The 21,747-nt window shown below is 50.2% G+C and overlaps 1 protein-coding gene across 5 annotated transcripts in view; it reads left to right on the forward strand.

Moving 5' to 3' along the window:
* Positions 1-3,959: 3,959 nt before the first annotated feature.
* The window catches only part of MBP (myelin basic protein), a 121,681-nt gene continuing 103,893 nt past the window's right edge, over positions 3,960-21,747 (forward strand). Inside the window, exon 1 of one of the 5 annotated variants that reach the window (XM_033406129.2) lies at positions 3,960-4,109. The gene's annotated coding sequence lies outside the window, so the exon portion shown is untranslated. The remainder of the gene's footprint in view (positions 4,110-21,747) is intronic. The other 4 variants (XM_033406130.2, XM_049697667.1, XM_049697668.1 and 1 more) reach the window with 4 other exon arrangements.

A 21,747-nucleotide genomic window follows, 5' to 3' on the forward strand; every position in this document is an offset into this window, starting at 1 on the left:
CCCAGATCGAAGTCCCAGATCAGGCCCCAGGGTGCCTCCCTCTGGCCTCCCCTTCCCTCCTTCATCCCACGCCCCACCGTTTCTATCATCGAATTGTCCTGTCCCCGTTCACGTAAGGTTTCTTTACGCGAACGGCTGGTCCTCTATTTTTCCTTCTGTGACTCCATGAGTTTGCTTCCAGGGGCAGCCGTATCAAAGTGCCACAAACCGGGTGGCTCAAAACAACGGAAAGAGCCTCTGTCGCTGTCCTGGAGCTGAAGTCCGGAATGAAGGGGCGGGCGCGCTCCCTCTCGAGTCTCCAGGGCCGGGTCCTCCCCATCTCTTCCGGGCCCGGGGGCCCAGGCTCCTTGGCCTGTGTCACCGTGCAACCGTGTCACCGTGCTCGCAGATTCGGGGGGTCAGGGGTGCGGGGAGCACACAGGAGGGACAGACAATTCCTGCTCCGTGAGGCCTGGGACCTCAGCTGGGGGTACCCAGAGGCCACAGCGACTCAGGCCGGGTCCCTTCTGAAAGCCGCTGGTGTCTCCTGGGCTGGCACAGGCTGTCCTCAGAGGACGGTGGCTGGGTTCCGAGGACGCTGGCCCCGAAGAGGAAAGCAGATGTGCTCGGCATTGCTGTGACCTCGCCCCAGAAATCCAGGGCCTGACTCCACGGCTGGGGCCGTCACAGGGATGTGCCTAGGTTCAAGGGCAGAGACTCACCTCCTCCTTTTCCATGGCACCGGCCTCGAAGGCACAGAGGAAGGAGAACGAGGGAATTGTGGGATTGGGATGGCGTTGGGGCCACGTGTGGAAGCTACACCTGCCACACGACACCCAGGATTGTAAAGCCTCTGCTTGTCAGCGCAGATGAGCCCCAGAGCTCACCAGGCGGGTTGCCAACAAGCCATTCAGGGTTGAGAGCTCCCTGGAAGAAGAAATTCTAGAAGCAATTAGAGTGGGAGGATGATATCTATTGAACGTGTACAGAGTTCCTTCAAAAATACACTGAATCCAGAATCTACTTCTGTAGTTGAAAAGTGACTTGGATCTTACGGAAAGCTGTTTGCTTTTATTTTTATTAATAAAATTAGGGAGCTATGGTTAAAGAAAAATACTATATGTGTGTGTGTGTGTACCCTTTGTAAAACAGTTTGTATAACAGCAGTGTCAAAAAATTGATGGTAGAAAATGTGTGAAAGTTTTTTTGTTTTTTCCCACACAATCAAATGTGTACAAATCTCCTTTCCTTTCTTTTTTTTCCTGGATAAAAAGAAGTGAAGTGAGAAGTGGCTTGTGTGTGTGTATGTGGTTGTATGTGTGTGGTTGTGTGTGTGAATGTGTGTGTGTCTGGTTGTAGTCTAGAAGCCTTCCTCAAACGCTTTCCTTGTTTACATAATTTTTTATGTTGCACTTTGTGGAGTTCATGCACCTAATTTCTTGCAATCATGACCACAGCAGAACCTGTCCAGTTATTAACTGGAATTTAAGTGGATTAACTGGAAATTAAGTGGATTAACAGTTTGTGGATATCACCAGCAAACTGTTAATTACAAACCAGAGATGAAAGTGATTTCAGGGCTTTTGTAAGCAAAAATATAATTACAAAGGTAAATCTGTCGATGAAGAAAATTCTTTAGAAACTCAAAATGCATGTAGTGTGGTCTCTTGGAAATTATTTAGCTTCCTCTCTTCCTTCAGTTTGGGTAATATGCAGTTTAATAGGGCTGAACAAAAACGAACTGAAGGTGTATCATGCAGGAAACTTTGTGCTCCCTGCTGCGACACGAAATGCTGAAGGCTGCTGCCCTCGTTATGTGAAAAGCAGTAAGAGGTGGAGGGAACGGCCATATGATTTTCTTAGAAATATCAGAGACAATGAAGTTTGGATCATTTATCTTTTACCTGTCAAAAGACCCATTTTGAATAAAATCAATCTCTGTCATTGCGCTCAAAGATGCAAGGCCACCTTCATGTGAAGCGTGACACCCCTCACAGGGAAGCGCTTGCTTTCCTACTCCCTGGGTCCTTTCCCTGGCATGAGGGACCTTCCAAATGCCCACCAGTCACTTTATTTTTTTAATTTTTTATATAAATTTATTTATTAATTTAATTTATTTATTTTTGGCTGGGTGGGTCTTTGTTGCTGCGTGCAGGCTCAGTAGTTGTGGCTCACGGGCTCTGGAGCGCAGGTTCAGTAGTTGTGGCTCGCGGGCTTAGTTGCTCCGCGGCAGGTGGGATCTTCCCGGCCCAGGGCTTGAACCCGTGTCCCCTCATTGGCAGGCAGATTCTTAACCACTGTGCCACCAGGGAAGTCCATCTGTCACTTTACTAAATCATGTTCCTCGTTCCCTCACATACATTTTCCTTGAAGTTCCCATGCATTTGGGGGCATTATATCCCCCAAATATAGGCATGGTGGGATCTTATAAATACTTTAAAAAGCATTTAACTGGAGCTTGGCAAGCCTGACATTTGCAGAGACGGCTGTTGGCATATGCGAGGTTTCTACACAGCATGAGGCGGGACAAACCCTGCTGCTTCCCTGTGGCCTGGACTCCCCAATATCCAGTCTTCACTGATGTCTGCAGGGCAGGAGCCCTTCTTCCCAAATCCCAGTGACCCTAGGAAGAAGCAAGGAGACATCTGCGGGGAGAAGAAGTGCTTTGTGATCCTAAAACCGGCATCCAAATGGAACGCACTATGGCTTGAGCTTTAAGAAATATCGGGGTTGGGGGGGAAGAGTGACTTGAGTCAGGGACCCGGAAGCGGCCCGAGTCAGAGTCACTGCCCCGCACACCCTTGGGCTCCTCTGGCCCCCTTAGCCCCGCCCGTCCACCCTCTCCTGCAAGTGGGCTGAAGGCTTGGACGGAGAACTGGGAACAGGCAAACTTTGTCTTCGGCACAGCCAGCAGCCCTGCTCCGCAGCCCTGCTGACCTCCCCTCTCTAATTCCTGAAACCCCCAGGCCAACCTTTTCTGAGGAAAGGATCAAATATTTCTGGGACGGTGGACACATTTCTCTTAGAATCACCAGCATTGGAACGTGGTTGCTAGACGCCCGGCCTGTGAGGGCGGATGCTTGGGGAAGACAGCCCTGAAACCACACTGGGAGCTGGGGCCCTTCTGGCCGGCCCGGGGGGACCAGGGCTGGGTCTCACCAAGCACCAGACTTCCCCTCCCCCTACTAACCAGGTTGGGTCCCTGAGGGCTCCGGGAAAGCGTCAGATTCAATTCCCTGACCTGGAATGTAAGCCATGGGGGACGCCAGGGTCTCGGTCTGGTCTGTGTCTCCCCTAAACATCCTACTTTTCCACCATCAGGAGGACGGTGAGAATGCAGGGGAAAGGACCACCGGACTGTGTGCAGGTGACTAAGGTCCAAACAAGAGGCTTCCTCTGGACCAAGAGGATGACACTGACCACTAGCCAGTAGATGCTTCAGGCCGCAGGCCCCAGGGCCGCCCTTCCAAATGCGCGTCTTCTGGTCTGCTTTGCGAGCGCTCTTCGCTGGCCTCCTTTGGGAAGCCTGTGTTCTCCAGCGGAGCACCTGTCCGGGTGCTGGGATGCACGAGAGCTCCCCGGGTGCTCTCCAGGGGCCAGGCGTTGCTGGGGCCCCTGGAGCCGGCGCTGGCGGCCGTGGAGCGGGCTGTGGAGCAGCTGCTCTCAGGGCTCCCTCCCTGCGCGCTCGGGCGGGGTGACTCGGAGGCTCAGCCGCGAGCAGAGGCTCAAAGAGCCGCAGGTCAGCCCCGGCCGGAGTCCGCGCCCGCCTCCAGGGGCTGCCCCCACGCAGGGCCCGTGAGTGCAGCGAGCCCGCGTGGCAGAGCCGCCCGGAGGTGGTCCCGGCCGGCGGGCAACAGGTGGGGCGGCTCAGCCCGGCCCGGCCGTGTTTACCTGGCTCGCAGGAAGCCCGGGGGCGGGGGAGGGGCGGCGGGCGCGCCCGGCGCTCGGAGCCGCCGCCGTCAGTCGCCGCCGCGCGCCAGCGAGGACGAGCCTGCGGCCCCGGCGGCCCGCGTGCCCGACCCGGAAGGCGGCGCCGGCGCCCCGGGACCCCGCGCGCTTGGGGCCCGCGCGGCGAGGAGGCGGCCTGGACCCCGCGGCGCCCTCGGCCTGGGAGCGGCGAGCGCAGCACGGTGGGTGACCCTCGCCGGGGGCGGGAGGGCCCCTATGCGCCCTCGGAGCGGGGACCCGGCCGCGGGGCTCCCCCGGGCGGCGGCGCAGGTGGCGGCAGGTGGCAGCCGGGCGGCCGCCCTGCGAGAGGTGGGCGCGGGTGTAGACGCCGAGCCAGAGCGGCGGGGCTGTCCCCAACGGGTGTCCAGGTGTGGGCTCGGCCGGCCCGGCGGCCGGGGTCGCGGGCAGAGCGTGGGAGGGGGTGAGGGTAGAGTTTCGGGTGAGAGGTGACAGAGGTCAAGGAGGCCGCCCCGGGCGCGCTGGGAACGTGCGCTGTTGGCGAGCTTTCGGGCAGGCAGGGGTCCCCACCAGCCTAAAGTGCTTCTTAATGACACACCTGGAGCCGAGCGGACGACTCCTGCCGCCCCCCCTCCCCTCCCGCCCCACGAGCCGAAAACCAGTTTCCTTTTGAGCGCCGAGGGCGGCGACAGGCGACTCTCCGGGCTTCCGCCTTCCGGGGGCCCGTCCCGGCTGGGGCCGCGCCGCCTGCGCCCACCTGCGCCCACCTGTGCGCCTGGCGCCCCCGGGCGCGAAGCCCCCTGGGCCCGGCGCCGGGTTGGGTGGCCCTTAGGGTGCCCTGTGATCTGCACGATTCCCTGACATTCAGTGGCTCTGGGTCCTTTGGGCTGCTGGTGGCACTGCCTCGTTTCTTTTAGCGTCTCCTTTCACCTCCTTTCAGAAGGCAGAGTGGGGCTGGGAACCACGTTTGCGTTTCTTTGGTGATCTCAGTAGGAGTCTGGCAGGAAATAAGCGCTTTCGGGTTCCTGGTTCTCTGTTTTCCAAATGCTACAACGTGAGAATCGACAACGTCTGTTCAGTTTGCCTCTGCAGCTGTGGAAGGCACGGGCCACAGCCGGGATGTGCTGGGAGAGATGTAAACACGGTGCAGGGGGGCCCCTGGCTGTTCTGGAACTTTAGGGTGCGTCCTATTTAAGACCTGTGGGTTTTGGAGAAGACTTTAGCCCCCCAGCTCAGGGAGATAGTTTACAGAGTGACCCACAAGTCTGGGACCCCCCTGAATCGGGCTCAGTCCTGACCCCCCTTCTCCCTGGCAGGACCACCTCTGAGTGCTGGGGGCCTCCTCGGACGAGGTGACCCAGGTGCAGAGCCAGCGGGAGCCTGGGACAGAGCAGCTCTTCAGGGAGGGATGGGCCCAAAGAACCAGCAGGTGGGCCGCAGCCTCACAGCTGTGTTTCTCCCAACCCAGGAGAAGTGCTCATCAGTCGTCGTATTTTTTTTTAAGTGGGATAAACCAAAACCTGAAGGGAGGGAATCCAGTTCAAAATTATTGTAAGGTGTTGGCTAACAGTCACTCCCAACGGTTTACCTGTTCTGAAATAACTCCCTTTATTAACTCAGGGTTAAACAAAAGCTGTTTGGTTCAAATCCACTTTAGAAACCTTTTGTTGTTTGACTTTTAGTTTCTCTTTAGATTCTTTAAAAATTTGACACAGTATCAGCCACCGTCTCTGTGCCTTTTCCACCCACGTGTCCAGGTAGCATTTTTGACCACTTACAAGTTGCCAGGCTGTCTTCTTAGAGCAATGCATCACCTCACTGATAGGCGGGCTGCCCTGGGATCCCCCCATTTGATATAACTACCCTATCAGTACCCTCATTTTTACTGACTAGGAAACCAAGGCATGGAGACACCCAGGGTGCCCAGGACTCAGTTCTGGGAACCTGCCACCAGCCCTTTGTTGCTGCCCTGCGGGGCAAGTAGGATGCCTTAAAAAGCCCACAGGGCTACCTTGTACTTCTCTGTCTGTTAAAATTCCACCGCTGATGAGCGGCCACGCCCAACAAAATATGCTTCCTCTTCAGGGTGATTAGCCTCGAAGGCTGCTGTCAGGTCTCTGTTAGTCATCTTTTCCTTAACTTCCTCAGTAAAGTTGACAGTAAAGAAGGAAAGACCGTTCTCTAATTCCTCAGTACGCTTTTTAGTAAGTAGTCATTAAGCAGGAAGACACTTCTACTGGTCCGTGAGAGCCACTGAAGGAAGCTTAAATCAGCCTGAGTTTGGGGCCCCAGGAGGTGAGTTTAAAGCAACAGTAATTATACACAGGGAGACCCTGGTGGTCCCATTCAGCAGAGATGAGCAGAATTCAAACTCCACCTAAACATGTAGCTGTCAGGTTTTAGCCAGAGAAACGGAATCAATGGGAGATGCACAAGAGTGACTTATCGCGAGGAATTGGGGCTGGAGAGGCCGACCAGACAGGAGGCTGCAGCTCTCAGGCGTGAGCTGAGGCCACATCCAGAGCTCACACTGCAACCGGGAATAGGGAACAGTGCATATTCTGAAGCTTTTAGCAAAGTCTCAGAGTCAGTAATTGCTAAAAATTCATAAATATGGATCTGGACTCTGTGAACACCTCTGAGTAAGTGTGAGGCTCTATTATTAAAAGAAAAAAGATGGATGCCTAGAGAATGAGGATAAACAGACTTAGGTGAGGTATCTGGAATGTATCAAACATTCTAAAATTCAGCAATATAAAACAAACTGCCCAATAGAAAAAGATGTGACTGAACAGCCTGGCCTAGAAGAGAAAACCCAGATGGGCTAGTAAAATATGAAAAGATGTTTAACCCACTAGTTCCCAGGGAGTCAAAAATCACATCAGATGGGATAATTTTTTGTATCCATCATACTGGTAAAAATTTTAAATTCTGACTATACCAAGTACCGAGGAAGATGTAGAGAAGTGAGAACTCACATTATTGTGAGTAGGAGTGTAAATAAAAACAGACACTTTAGAGAAGAATTCAGGAAAGCTGATGACGGACATTCCCTATGACCTCGTGATTTCACTCCAAAGTTCACCCTGTAGGGAGAACCTGGTATGAGTGCATAGGGCACATACAAAGGTTGCTCACGGAAGCAATTTTTTAAAACTCTTTATTTTGAGATAATTGTAGATTCACATGCAATTGTGAGAAATAATAGAGAGAGATCCATATATGCCTCATAACATCTTGCAAAACTATAGACAACATCACATCCAGGAGATTAACATTGGTACAATCCATCAGCTGTGTTGAGATGTCAGATTTCGCTAGTTTACGTGTGTGTCTGTGTGTAGTTCTATGTAATTTTATCACACATGTACAATCGTGTGACCACCCACCTCAGGTAGGGACAGCTCCATCACAAATTCCCTAGGGCTGTCCTTTATGGCCACAGCCAACTTCCCCCTTCTCCCTCCCTATGCCCTTGGCAACCACTAATCTGTTCCCCATTTTCTATAATTTCATCATTTCAAGAATGCTATTTAAGTAGAGTCATGCAACCTTTTGTGATTGGCTTTTTTCACTGACTGCAATTCTCTTGAGATCTCTCCAAGTCGTTGAGTATACTGACAGCTTGTTCTTGTTTTATTGATGAGTAGTATTCCGTGGAATGGATGCCCACCCTGCTCCCGTAGTGTTTTGGTTTTAAGCATTTGCCCTTTGAGGGTTTCCAGTTTGGGGCTATTTGAGTAAAGCTGCTGTGACTGTCCACGTACAGGTTTTTGTGTGAACACAGTTTTCATTTCTCCGGGATAAATGCCCAAGCAAGAGTGCCATTGCTGAGTCAAGTAGCAAACACGTATTCCATTTCACAAGAAACTGCCCTCCCCTCTTCCAGAATGGCTGCACCGTCTTACATCCCACCAGCCAGGTGTGAGTGATCCAGGATCTCCACGACGGCCTTTGCACCATCACTGTTTTTTATTTGAGCCTCTAACAGGTGTGCGGCGATACTTCACCGTGATTTTAGTCTGCGTTTCTTTCACGGATAATGATGCCCGTCTTTCCGTGTGTGCGTCTGCCCTCTGCACATCCTCTCAACGAGCAGCCTGTTCTCGTCTTTGCCCTTTTTCTGATTGGCTTGTTCCGTCTCGTTAGTTCCTTGTATGTTCTGAATACGGCTCGTGGTTGTGGTTTGCAGTTACTCTGTCAGTTTAGCTTGACTTCTACCTCTCCAGAGTCTTCTGCAGGAAGAAAGTTTTTCATTTCGATGAGATCCAGTTTATTAATGTTTTCCTTTTATGGATTGTGATTTGGGTGTGAAATGCAAGAACCCGTCACCTAGCCTGAGTCTGGAAGATTTTCTCCTTTTTTTTCCCCCTACATGTTTTATGGTTCTGCATTTTACACTGAAGTCTGTTGTCCATTTCCAGTTAATTTTGTATAAGGAGTGAGGTCTAGGTGGAGGGTTTTGGTTTGGTTTGGTTTTTGTGCCTATCTAGGAATGTCAAATTGCTCCAGGACTTTGTTTGTTGAAAAGATGATCCTTCCCCCATAGAATTGCTTTTGCATCTTTGTCAAAAACCGTGTCCCCATATTTGTGTGGGTCTATTTCTGGTTTCCCTGATCTGTTCCCTTGATCGAGGTGTCTGTTGCGGCACCAGGACCACACTGTGCTGATTTCTGTGGCTGGAGGGTGAACCTTACCATCAGGTAGCGTGAGTCCTTCCCCTTCTTTCTTTATCAAAATCCTGTTAGCTGTGCTGGCTCCTGCACCGTTCCATACATTTTAGAATAAACCTGTTTGTGTCCACAAAACCCTTGGTGGAATTTTTATAGGAATTTCATATTCCAAATCTATAGATGGACTTGGGGAAGATTAACAGTTTTACCGTGTGGAGTCTTCCACGCTGTGATCACAGGTTGTCTCTGTTTATTTAGATGTGCTTTTGTTTCTTTCATCAGTATTTTGTAATTTTCAACGTATAGATTCTGAATCTGTGGGGTTTTTTTAAGAGTATACCTAAGTATTTCTCTTTTTTTGAGTTATTTTTAAATACTGTCATGTTTTTAACTTCAGTTTCTACATGTGTGTTGTTAGTTTACACAAATGTGGATGATTTTTGTGTGCTGACCTTGTGTCCTGCGACCTTGCCCAACTCCCTCACTAAGTGTCTAGATTTCGGGGGTAGATTCCTTGTGATATCCATGCAGACCGTCATGTTACCTGTAGATGGGAAAGTGTTATTTCTTCCTTTCCAACCTCTATCCTTTCTAGTTTCTTTTTCTTGTTGTGTTGCATGGGAACTTCCAGTGCTCTGTTGAAGAAGAGTTGCAGGAGTGGACATCCTTGCCTTGTTCCTGATCAGAGGGGTAAAGCATTCACTTTTCACCACTAAGTATGACGTAGCTTTATTTATTTAGGGTTTTTGTAGAAGTTCCTCATGACATTGAGGTGGTTCCCCTCTGTTCCTAACTTGCTGAGAGGTCTTGTCATGCATGGGTCTCGGATTTTGTCACATATTCTTTCAGTCAGTTGACAGCCTCCTGTGATTTTTCCTCTTTAACTTGTCAGCATGATGGAGTATACTGATTAACGTTCACGTCGGTGTTGAACCACGCTTGCATGTCTGAAATGAATTCCACTTGGTCATGTGTATAATTTTTTTATATGTTGCTGGATTCACTTTGCTAGTATCTTGTTGAGGATTTTTGCTTCTAAGTTCATGAGAGAGATTGGTCTGTGGTTTTCATTCTTTGTACAGTCTTTGCTGGTTTTGATATCAGCGTAATATGAGCCCCATAAAAATAAGCTGGGAAGTGTTCCCTCCTGTTCTAATTTCTGAAAGGGTTTATGTAAAAATGGCATTAATTCTTCTTTAAATGTTGGGTAGAAATTTCCAGTGAAACCATCTGGGGCTGGAGATTTCTTTGGAGGGGCATTTTCTAATTACACATACAGTTTCATGCATAGTTGTAAGATTATTCAAGTTATATATTTCATCTTGGTTGAATCTTGGTAGTTTGGGATTTCGAAGAATTGGTTCATTTCTCGTCACCTGTAGAATTTATGAGGGCACTATTGTTCACAGAATCCTTTATTATCCTTTTAACGCAACAGGATCTGTAGCGATATCGCTAGTTTTATCCCTGATAGTGATGATTTCTGTCTTCTCTCCTTTTATGTGAGAATCTTGCTAGAGCATGATCCAGAGAACGAGCTCTTTGTTTAATTGATTTTTCTCTATTTTCCTGTTTTGGTTTCATTGGTTTCTGTTCTTCTCTTTACTCTTTCCTTCCTTCTACTTTCTTTGGATATATTTAGGTTTTTTGGTTTGGTTTGGTTTTTTAGTTTCATCAGTTAGAACTTAGATTATTATTATTTTTTTTTGCGGTACGCGGGCCTCTCACTGTTGTGGCCTCTCGCGTTGCGGAGCACAGGCTCTGGACGCACAGGCTCCGCGGGATGTGGGATCTTCCTGGACCGGGGCACGAACTCGCGTCCCCTGCATCGGCAGGCAGACTCTCAACCACTGCGCCACCAGGGAAGCCCAGAACTTAGATTATTGATTTCAGTACCTTTCCTCTTTTCAATGTCACCATTTTAATCCTATAAATTTCCCTCTCAGCACTATTTTAGCTGTGCCCACGTATTTTTTTTCAAATGGTTTGTTTATTGAATCGAGATTCAATAAACAAAATGTAAACAAAATGTGAACAAAATGTGGAAAGGGTTGGCTGGTTGACGGCTCCCAAAATGAGAGCTGAGGTTCAAGGTGGAGCTCTGCCAGGCTCTGTGCGGTGTGGGGTCAGGTCTCAATACAGGTCAAAATCAAAACAATAGATTGAATGGAAAGCAGCCAAGTTACAGATGAATAAATACAGTATCATCCTATTTACTGAAAAATTTTAAATACACGAAAGAACACACTACCTGTCGTGATCACACAGAGATGAAATAAATACAGAAATCACTCAAAGTGGGCTGTCCATCAGCCTCAGGAAGCTGCTTACCTGTGTCTAAGGAAGGATGGGTTTGTATGAAGGGAAGGGAATTTGTTTTATTTCTGAAACATTTTGAGATTTTAGACGAAGAAAGGAATGTGTCACTTTTTTTGAGGGAAAAGGTACGCCAGCTGTGTACTTTTTTTCTGTACCTTTTGTTTGTAATAATGAATCACTTACGTTAACAATAAAGAAGCCAATGTCAAGTTTGGGGGTGTGACACTAAAGAAGATGAAATGGTGGAAAAGCTGGGAAGATTAATAGCCTCAAAGAAGAACCTGGACGTAGGTTGGGGTGAAGTTACTAAAATTAGGTAAAAGCAAGAGCAGAGCAAAAGAGAGTTGGGGAACTTCCCTTGTCCCCATCATCATTTGTAAACGGGGTACAAACAAGGAAAACTAGAAGCGGAGTTAAGTAGAGTGATCTTAGAAGAAGGGCTGTGCCCTGTGAACCAGCCACGGGCTGAGATTTCGGGGGGCGGGGGGAGGGGGAAGGTGGGCGCCACGCCTGGCCCTGCTTTCAGCCTGTGAATTCAACTTGCAATCAGCTGTCTTTCTTTTAAGAACCATTTACATCTGCGTAAACATGAAGGACGTGAGGGGGAACTAGCGCATTGGGACCCAGCTGGTTTTCCTTCTTTGCTGCCTGAATTTTTCCTGAGTCCCTCATGTGCATAAGTTTGGCCTCTAAGTACCGTCCAGCGTGTTTTAAATAGAGGTCAGCAAACCAGGGCCCTCCTTCTCGCTCCTCCCTGGCCCTGGATGCGTCCGCAAGTCCACAGGTCCCCCTCCCGTGGGCACCGGACAGCCTCCCTGGCCCAGGGGCCCTCTGCTCCCTTCCACTCACCCCCTCCAGACTCGCGGTGTCGGCACCAGTGTCTGCGGGCCAGCGACTGGTCTGCAGGGGCCACTGGCCACAGGCAAGTGCAAGGACGCTGCGGTGGCCGAGGAAAGGTCCGTAATTGATTTCCTGTAGAATTATTTCACTTTCTTTAAGAGTGAGGGGATTAACATTCAGCTCACCCTTTTTCCAAGGTAAGAGAAGGAAAATGAGGTTTTATTCACAGTAAGTGATTAACCAAATTTCATGCTTCGTTCTATATTAGAGACTAATGTACAGAGCGTGGAAAGACAGGTCCCAGAGGCAGCTGAGGGCCTGGAAGGTGGTCACCCCGACACACTCACACACACACACCCCACGTGCTCACGGCTGGAGTCCACACGTGACGGCTGGTGTGGGGTTGGCAGCCTTGCACATTAGGGCAGCATCTTGTACAGTAAGAACTACCCCTCCTTCGCTGAATGCAATTATGCCTGAGGTTTAATCCTCTGAACTTCTCAACCCAGGAGTTTATTTCCATGTGATATCTGTTGTTTCAAACGTGCATATATATATGTATATAATGACGTATCTAAAACCCACTAAGGAGCCTAACTGATCTCTCCCACCACTCAGACAGACTTATTTTCTTTCTTTCTCTTTATACGGTTTTCAGTTTCTTTCTTTTTTTTTAATTGAAGTAGAGTTGATTTACAGTGTTGTGTTAGTTTCTGGCGTACAGCAAAGTGATTCAGTTATACATATATAGACATATTCTTTTTCAGATTCTTTTCCCTTATAGGTTATTAAAAAATATTGAGGAGAGTTCCCTGTGCTACACAGTAGGGCCTTGCTGTTTACCTATTTTAAATATAGTCATGTGTATCTGCTCGTCCTAAACTCCTAATTTATCTCCCCACCCTCTTTCCCCTTTGGTAACCGTAAGTTTGTTTTCTGTCTGTGAGCCTGTTTCCAGACAGACTCATTTTCTAAAGGGACACAGAATAAATGCAGTGATGATGTCTGGACAGGCCCTGTCAGCATCCTGGGGTAAGAGTCTGCCCAGAAGGTGTAGGCCCTCCTGCCCCCGCCGGCTGGGGAGCCAGGTAAGGTCTGTTCCCCAGCAACCCTCTGAATCGAACGACATCCTCACCCTGTTACAGGCGAGGAAACGTGAGTTCTCGGCACTCAGCAGATCTGGGGGGGCATGTGAAGCCCAGGGCGTCCTCTGCTCTGTCCAGCGACATGTGTGACGGCCAGCGACGCTCACCCTGTGCTCCTGAGCTCTCAGAGCACATTTCCAAATCCAGTCGTCCCTACACCTGTGTCAGGCTGCACTGTCTCAAGTCAGTGTCCCACGGGTGGGAGGGGCGTTGGGCCCCGGCCAGCCCCAGGCCTTGTCCCCAAGCTGGTCACGAGTTCTGGGGACCAATCAGAAACCAGGGGCTTTTTATTATTATTATTATTTTTTTTATTTTTGGCTGCACTGGGTCCTCGTTGCTGAGCGCGGGCTTTCTCTAGTTGCGGCGAGAGGGGGCTACTCTTTGTTGCGGTGCGTGGGCTTCTCATTGCGGTGGCTTCTCTTGTGCGGAGCATGGGCTCTAGGCGCGTGGGCTTCAGTAGTTGTGGCACACGGGCTCAGTAGTTGTGGCTCGCGGGCTCTAGAGCGCAGGCTCAGTAGTTGTGACGCACAGGCTTACTTGCTCCGCGGCATGTGGGATCTTCCTGGACCAGGGCTGGAACCCGTGTGCCCTGCATTGGCAGGAGGATTCTTAACCACTGCGCCACCAGGGAAGCCCAGGGGCTTTTGTTTTAAAATGAGCTCCTTTTTAAAGGACAGAATTGGTATGAAAAGATGCAAGAACGGCGTTTCTTTTAGTGGTGTTGTGATGCCGCACATCAAAACTGATGCTGGTTTTGAAAAGGGGTCAGTGGCTGATAGCTGGTGACGAGGGGGGTGACGCCCTCCAGAGTGTGAGGGAGCTTCTCTGAGGCCCCAAACCGCAGCTTTTTACAGGAAATGAGTTTCTGCTCAGAGCCCCTCGGCAGTTGTTTTCCTTGGTAGGTGTTGTAAATTTTGAGATGCAAAAAGAGTTGCAGGAGCCATTCAGTATGTTTCACTGAACACACGGGTTTTTAACATCATGCTGATTCTGACTACGTAGTAATGAGGCTTGGGTTTGGTTTGTGCCTCCCCACGGTTAAAACCATCTAGAAAACAGAGACTGGTGTTGACGCTTCTTCTGAAAGTGAGTTGACTTGGTTGCATTTTACATCAGGTTTTGCTCTGATCGGTGGCCAGCATTCAGTGCTGACCACGCTGACGGCAGCTCTGAGTGACCCGCGGGTGTGCCAGGCCATGCCCTGCGCCCTGCAGGCGACATCTGAGTGCTGAGGGTTCCGTGGCAGCCCGGGGTCCCCGCTGGTGAGGGCTGCAGCTCAGCGCGGGGGCCCCCCGGGGTCTGCCCGGCCCTATGACCAGCGGCTCCCCGGCTGGACTGCGGCTTCCTGTGAGTCATGGCTGGAGAGGCAGGCAGAGCCACTGGGGTGACATGCCTCACTGTCATTTGGTTTTCTGAAATGTTTATTTCAGAGAGTGACTCCTGCAGTCAGATTTCCCTTTGTTTCATGGGACCTGGGGGCAGGAGGGTGGAAGCAGGTGAGGGTTTGATTTTTGTCAGAGGGTGGGGAGCCTGGTGGCCGCATCCTCGATGTTTCGAGTAAAGAGAGCGCTTGTGCTGGCCTTGTTCACCACTGATAGCAGCGCCCACAAGTGTCGGCCCCGCCTTTTGGGGTGTCAGGCGACAGAGGATCTCCCCGCAGGCCGCACCCGACCCGCCCCTGCAGTTAGCAGCCTCTGTCGCCGCAGCCCCAGGAGCAAAAAGCCAGGTGCAAGAACGTTCCTCGGCCTCGCCTACACCAGCCACCAGACTAACCAGCGAGGAAGGAAAGCTAGATGGCGCTCACCTCCATCCGGAGTCTGATTGGATACCTGCCCGAGTCAGTGCAGACGGCTGCAGGGCCGGGATTGGCTGGGCGGCAGGATACCCAGCGCCCCAGCGAAGTGTCTGCCGTGGCCAGTGCCTGGCTCCGAGCCTTCCACGGGGCTGTGGACTGGGATGGCATCTAACGGTCCCCCGGTGGTCTGCCAGCCACCTGCATGCGTGTTGTCCAGAATACTCGTAAAATGCAGAGTCCTAGGCCCGGGGCTCTGGATGCCACACCGCAACCTCGGGGCCCAGGCCCACGAGTGTGTAGTCTAGTGAGCTCCAAGTGGTGAGGCCCACTGCTCAGTGAAAGACAGAAATGCGTGCCGAGTGCCCGATGTGTGTCTCGGTGACACAGATTTACCTGAATGCACCTGCCCGTGCTCACAAACATCCACTTTAACACGATCAAGAAACTATACTTCACTGATAAACTGACTTTATGTTTGAAGAATGACTCACGGAAAATAACGTTCTATACTGATGATATGTTCTTATTTTTTTATTATTTTTATTTTTTAATTAATTAATTTTTATGCTTGGCTGCATTGGGTCTTCGTTGCTGCGCGCGGGCTTTCTCTAGTTGCGGTGAGCGGGGGCTACTCTTCGTTGTGGTGCCCAGTCTTCTCATTACGGTGGCTTCTCTTGTTGTGGAGCACGGGCTCTAGGTGCGCTGGCTTCAGTAGTTGTCGCTCGCGGGCTCTAGAGCGCAGGCTCAGTAGTTGTGGCGCACTGGGCTTAGTTGTTCTGCGGCATGTGGGATCTTCCCGGACTAGGGCTCGAACCCGTGTCCCCTGCATTTGGCAGGCGGATTTTTTTTTTTTAAACATCTTTATTGGAGTATAATTGCTTTACAATGGTGTGTTAGTTTCTGCTGTATAACAAAGTGAATCAGTTATATGTATATACGTATATCCCCATATCGCCTCCCTCTTGCGTCTCCCTCCCTCCCACCCTCCCTATCCCACCTCTCTAGGTGGTCACAAAGCACCGAGCTGATCTCCCTGTGCTATGCGGCTGCTTCCCACTAGCTATCTACTTTATATTTGGTAGTGTATATATGTCCATGCCACTCTCTCATTTCGTCCCAGCTTACCCTTCCCCCCCCATATCCTCAAGTCCATTCTCTACGTCTGCGTCTTTATTCCTGTCCTGCCCCTAGGTTCTTCAGAACTTTTTTTTTTTTAGATTCCATATATATGTGTTAGCATACGGTATTTGTTTTTCTCTTTCTGACTTACTTCACACTGTATTATCGTTTGTTTTTGATACTCCATTTAGAGGATGACATTTTCTTTCCTGCCTGTGAGCGCTAGCGTATCTGACAAGGAATATTTAGGGATATGCATCGTCTCCATCCTGGTTTCTTGGTTAGTTGGAACCTAACATTTTTGCTAAACTTGCTTTGAAAGCAAAAAACACAGAGCTGTGTGGCAGGCTTCCCAAATAGAGCAAACGCACAATTGATTCTTTAAAATTCTCTCATTCTCTAGGATGGGCAGAAGGCCACACCGTGCCTTTCCAATGCACCCACATAAAACAGACGCGTGTGGGGCCCTGAAAGTGCTGTATAGTATTATTAGGGAGCTCAGGGATCCACAGATAGGTTTCCCAAGGCCCAACATTTGCTGAACACACTGCTAGACGTATAAACAAAACTCAGGTTTCCCGATGAGGGGGCTGTGCTGGCAGAGGGGAGGGGACTCAGCTGCTTCGAATCCCCCCAGCAGCCCTGTGCCTCCCCTGCAGCCTGTCTGGGAATTCTCTGGGCTCTTCCCGGAATTCCTGGCTGGGGTTAGGGTTAGGATGGATGGCTCCTTCAGGGCAGTTCCCTCACCCTGTTTCCAGGATGCCCACCTTCCCCACATGGCTTTTCACAGCACTAGCTCTGTTCTCTGGTTCTGATCACGTTCAGTTTATAAGTGGTTAAATGTTCCATTCCGCACTTCCGTTCTGGGACAGGTGAATAAGTTTTCCTCGCCTCACGTCATCTGTGTGGTGCTCGGGGGGGGTGTGTGTTGCACCCCCAGATGGCTGCTTCCACTGACCCTAACCATCACCATCCAGCTGATGGACCTGAGAGTCTGAACTTTGCCGAAGTCATTTGCCCAAGTCTGTTCTTCAGCACCCAGGAGAACGTGGGACATGATTTATTCAGCTCCCTGTGTTGCCTTACAAGACCAGATAAAGCAGGAACTTAACAAAATAAACAAAAATGACTCATATTTCAGGAACTAGGTTTCTCTTGATGTGGTAGGAGGGCAGGGCGTGCTTTGGTTGTTTTCATTCTGGTTCTTTCGGATGTCTGAAAACGTGATAGCCTTGGCCTAGCTGAGACCAGGGATTTATGAAGTGGAATCCCCAGCTGCCATTGTCTTCCTAGAAATAGAAAGAGGATAAAATGTATTTCAGAGCCAGGCCTAAGCATCTCTGCCTTCGATGCATCGTTTTATGCAGCTCTAGGGAAGGTGCTGTCCCTTTAAAAGGCAGACGATGATTCTTTTATTCCGTCATTATCTCTGTATGTCAAGACTTTTTTTTTTTTTTTTGCGGTACGCGGGCCTCTCACTGTTGTGGCCTCTCCCGTTGCGGAGCACAGGCTCCGGACGCGCAGGCTCAGCGGCCATGGCTCACGGGCCCAGTCGCTCCGCGGCATGTGGGATCTTCCCGGACCGGGGCACGAACCCGTGTCCCCTGCATCGGCAGGCGGACTCTCAACCACTGCGCCACCAGGGAAGCCCCAAGACTTATTTTTGAAGAGAGAAGGCTTTAAACCAGATATTAAAAGCTAGCCTGGAATTTCCTTGGTGGTCCAGTGGTTAAGACTCTGCCCTTCCACTTCAAGGAGCCTGGGTTTGTTCCCCGGTTGGGGAACTAAGATCCCTCATGCTGTGTGGCTCAGCAAAAAAAAAAAAAAAAAAAAAAAAAAAAAAAAAAAGCTAGCCTGATTCATTTCAGACGTTGTTTGGAAGTTGTTACGTGAAAGGAAGGAGGACATACAGGTGCTGACCTGGCAGACAGCCTTTCTGAAAAGGCAGTGAAATGACGCGTTTAAAGCCACATTACATAGTAGTCCTAACACTATTTACACAGATATTTTTTACATAGGATTAGTAACACCAAAATAAAATGTGGGATGAGAAATTAAAGTAAATTTTAATGTGAAGGTAGGTTAAAACCTGGACAAATTTTCACACCCTTTTTTTAAAAAAATTTTATTTATTTTTGGCAGCATTGGGTCTTCGTTTGCTGCGCGCGGGCTTCCTGTAGTTGCAGCGAGCGGGGGCTACTCTTCGTTGCGGTGCGCGGGCTCTAGGCGCGCAGGCTCAGTAGTTGTGGCTCGCAGGCTCTAGAGCACAGGCTCAGTAGTTGTGGCACATGGGCTCAGTAGTTGTGGCACACGGGCTTAGTTGCTCCACAGCATGTGGGATCTTCCCAGACCAGGGCTAGAAACCGTGTCCCTTGCATTGGCAGGCGGATTCTTAACCACTGTGCCACCAGGGAAGCCCTCACACCTTTTTTTAAAAAACCACATTTGGGGCTTCCCTGGTGGCGCAGTGGTTGAGAGTCCGCCTGCCGATGCAGAGGACACGGGTTCGTGCCCCGGTCCGGGAGGATCCCACATGCCGCGGAGCGGCTGGGCCCGTGAGCCATGGCCGCTGAGCCTGCGCGTCCGGAGCCTGTGCTCCGCGGCAGGAGGGGCCACGGCAGTGAGAGGCCCGCGTACCACAAAAACAAAAACAAAAACACACATTTGTTCATGAAGGTAGAAAAGGTCCCAGGTGTCATTTCCGTGTGGGCTCATGTGGTACGATCATCACAGAGTCCGCAATCTCTGAGACCTAACTTCAGGTGCTTTCATGACTTGTGCTGAAGAAGAGTTTGAAAATGTGCCCTGGACTCAGTCCAGCGTTTGCTTCTGACCCCTTTCCACGGAGCTGCCCGTAGTTACCGTAACGCCCGTAACCCAGCGGAGCTCTGAGGGTGGTTCAGATCCCACTATTTCCCTGTCCTTTTCTTAGATTAACCTTCCCAGCCACTCTCTCTGGAGTTTTCCGCACAGAGCTGGTGTGGGTTTCGTGACTAATTACAGATGTTCTAGGGTACGTGATGGAGACCCCAGGGAGGCAGGTATAGAAACGCAGAGGGGAAAGAGGCAGGGGGTGTTCATTCATCCCTCAAAGCAGGTGAAGCCCGGACTGGAACTCCAGAACGTCATTTGCTGCCCCCTTTGGTGATGGCTTTATCTGCAAAGCCAGCTGATGCCCCGAGGACCAGGCTCAGGGGACCACAGTCAGACTCCAGCCAGCTCCATCCATCTGCAGTTCTGTAATTTTCTTTCTAAATGATTTCTGAGAACTTAAGGCAGTGTTCTTCTGCACTGTAAATCTGATAAGCCTGGGGAAAGCAAAGGATGGTGATGACTAGCTTATGAATATTATGTGATAACCCAAAGCAGAAATTCCCGGCCCCCAAAATCTAGAGGCTGATTTCTTCTGACGCTTTCCGTGTGAGTCCAGATTGGGTGTTTGGGTCTGTTTGTAAACGCCGTCAGGACACCAGCGCAGCTTGGGGTCCTGAGGACTGTTGGGGGGCCAGATCCCACCTCACTGTCTTGGAGAAGCTTTTCCTAGGATAGACATAGACTTCTGAAGTGAACTTCCACCCCGTCCTTCTCAGTGCAGTATGAGCTGTCTTAGGCCACTCAGGCCGCTGTAACAGAAACCCACGACCGGGGGCTTGTAAACGACAGACACTGATTCCTCACAGTCCTGGAGGCGCGAGTCCAAGATCAGGTGCCGGCAGGTTCAGTGTCTGGTGGGAACCCAGTTCCTGGATCGCAGCCAGCATCTCTGCGCTGTGTCCTCGCGTGGGGAAGGGATGGTTTGCTTTCAGAGAACTGTGATAAGGTCTGTGAGGTACATTGGGTGGGACAGGAAAGCAGACTCTTTCTTCAGGTTCAATGTCGAGTTGGCCGTATCGACCGAGCGGTGAACTGTGGAGTGTGACGTGGGTGGTCTGTGTGCTGTAAGCCCGAGGGCGGGAGGGAGCCTGGGGAGAGCCTGAGGATCTCCGAGGTCAGCTGTCACACGCGTTCCGGAAACTCAGTGTGACTTCTGCTTCCCACTGCCTGTTCCAGCCGTAAAATGGTCTTTCTTTTTGGCTTGTGCACGTGCGTGCGTGTGTGTGTGTGTGTGTGTGTTTATTTTGGGGGTGGTTGTTTTGGTGATGTTGGTAGCCGTTTACTATGTTCTGAACACAGAGTGTTACAAGAACGTTTTTGACCTGAGAAATAAAAATGATTGTCTACAGAAACCAGCCGTAAACGCTTGGGCCCTGGCGGAGAAAGAGGCAGAAGAATAGAGGCGGGTGGGGGAGGAAGAGGGAGAGAAACAGAGCGAGGAGGCTGAAGGGATGGTCTTTCATTTAGTCTCATGCTTCTCTCTCAGGTCCTTTTTTAGATGCGAGTTCCTTGCTCTTTCACATTTGCTCTCTGGGTTTTGTTTAAAGGTCAAAGCGGCAGAGTCCCACTGTCTGTCCTTCCAGCTCTGTGCTACCCCCGCCTGCCTTTTAGGGCTGGTGGCATCAGTTTGGTCTCTGCGGGGAGGATGGGCAGGGCCCACACCCCGTGACAAACCATACCCGCCACGGAAGGGCGGCCCGGAGGAAGCGATCAGCCGCCAGTTGTGGGTTCCCTGGCTGGTCTTGTGGGGGGGGGAGGTAGTGCCCTTCAGCAGCTCAGCAGCAGGTTCATTCTGTCTCGCATTCAGTGGCTCCCAGGAAGGAAATGAGGGTGCCCCTTTGGAATGTTCACCATCTCCTGTTTCATTACCTTGTTGTTATTGCATTACGGGGACACCCTGTCTCACTCCCTCGATCAGTCAAACTCTCCAGGTTCCCCTCCGCTCAGAGGTTAAAGTAGCCCTTTCTGGCTGGTGCACATCCCCAAGCGTCTCCGTCTTACTGTTCATTCTTCTGGAAGGTATGGTTAGGCCACCTCCAAACATAAACCATGCTCCTAAGTGCCTGGTGGTTCCTCAGCCGACCTGGCAGTTGGTATATTTCATCCCCAAGGTCCCAGGGAGCCCCTTCAGCATGTAATTTACCAGTAACTAGAGGCTGAGAGCCATTTGGGTCCCGCTAAGGGGTTGAGTACAAAATGTAACAGTAGTAATAACAGTGAAGTTCATTTACCTTTAAAGCCTGGTAAAAAGCTACGACTCTGTTAAGGGTTAATGGCAAAGTACATGGAATTTTGAAAACATCGCTTTAGTGATTTGCAAAAGCAGAGAAGCAAAAGTTACCACCCTGGTAGTAGCAGAATTTTAATTCTGCTGCCAAAAGTACACATTAATCCACCTCTTGGCTGGGATGACTGTACATGGATTCAGTGGGTAGATGTTAAAACACTAACCATGGGCTCAATGCTCCTAAGGTTTGTCACCTGACCCGTCTCTGTGACCCAGGGTGACCTCAGCCCCTGGATCCTTCTCAGCCCCTCCCCACAGATGCCATCCCGCCGGTGTTTGTACTGTCAATATTCACACATACACAAGTGCAAACAGGACAGAGAAAAAAATTACTCTGAGCTACTGTACATGAAAAATTGCACCCGAGACAGATGAGAAAGACAGATTGCCCTCTGGCTCTCCACTGATCGTGAAGCAATATATTCACTGAACATTTTTATTACAAGAAAGTTGAACTTTGACAGTTGTGATATCTGAGGACGATTAGCCCTTCGGGATCATAATTAACTCCTTATTCGTCTCCTTCTGCGGTGGTGCCTTATGTAATATACAAGCCGTCCTCTAAGGAAGGGAAGAGAAGGCCCTTATGTTGTGGACGGGTCGTCAGGGGCCAGGGGATTTCGAGTCTGTTACCTTATTGAACGCCTCAATATGAATGAATGCACTGCAGGTATTATCAGCTGATTTTACAGATGAGAGGTCAGAAGCTCAGAGAACTAAATTTCTAAGCTCTTCAGTAAATAGTAATTGGCAGGCATGGAATTAAAACCCAAATAATTCCTTGCATACACTTTTCACCAGCTGTTATG

Source organism: Orcinus orca, chromosome 15, assembly GCF_937001465.1.
Source record: "Orcinus orca chromosome 15, mOrcOrc1.1, whole genome shotgun sequence".
In the NCBI taxonomy this organism is placed as follows: domain Eukaryota; kingdom Metazoa; phylum Chordata; class Mammalia; order Artiodactyla; family Delphinidae; genus Orcinus; species Orcinus orca.